This window comes from Sinocyclocheilus grahami, unplaced genomic scaffold (genome assembly GCF_001515645.1).
Source record: "Sinocyclocheilus grahami isolate Dianchi unplaced genomic scaffold, SAMN03320097.WGS_v1.1 scaffold19.1, whole genome shotgun sequence".
Classification (NCBI taxonomy): Eukaryota; Metazoa; Chordata; class Actinopteri; order Cypriniformes; family Cyprinidae; genus Sinocyclocheilus; species Sinocyclocheilus grahami.
In genome coordinates this window covers 1,989-2,386 of record NW_015505198.1, presented here as the reverse complement: position 1 = coordinate 2,386, position 398 = coordinate 1,989, and positions in this window count along the sequence as shown.

The following is a 398-nucleotide window of genomic DNA, read 5'->3' as shown; positions in this document are numbered from 1 at the left end:
AACCTCCATCAGTCAGAGTCACAGTGATGAACTGATGCTGCAGCTCCTCAAACACTATCACTCACTCAACAGTGAAGAAACATGATCACAGTCCAGCAGTCAGACACCTGCAGTGAAATCGGTTCATCTAGAAGACACATTTACCATCACAAACGACAGGACAAAAGATCTAATAATTGTAGAACAGACTGTAATAACTACCACCATTTCCACCATCTCAAAGTCTGTCCAGCTACGTGTGAATCTACAAGTGAAGAGTCTCCATCCCTCATTACAGTCCATTAAGTTCATTATGAAACTACCACTCAATCTTCATAACTGTCTCATCACTGCATGAGCAGAAGTGAAACTGTTCCAGTTCAGAGCGTTGAACCGATCAAACAGTGAAACTGTGAGTT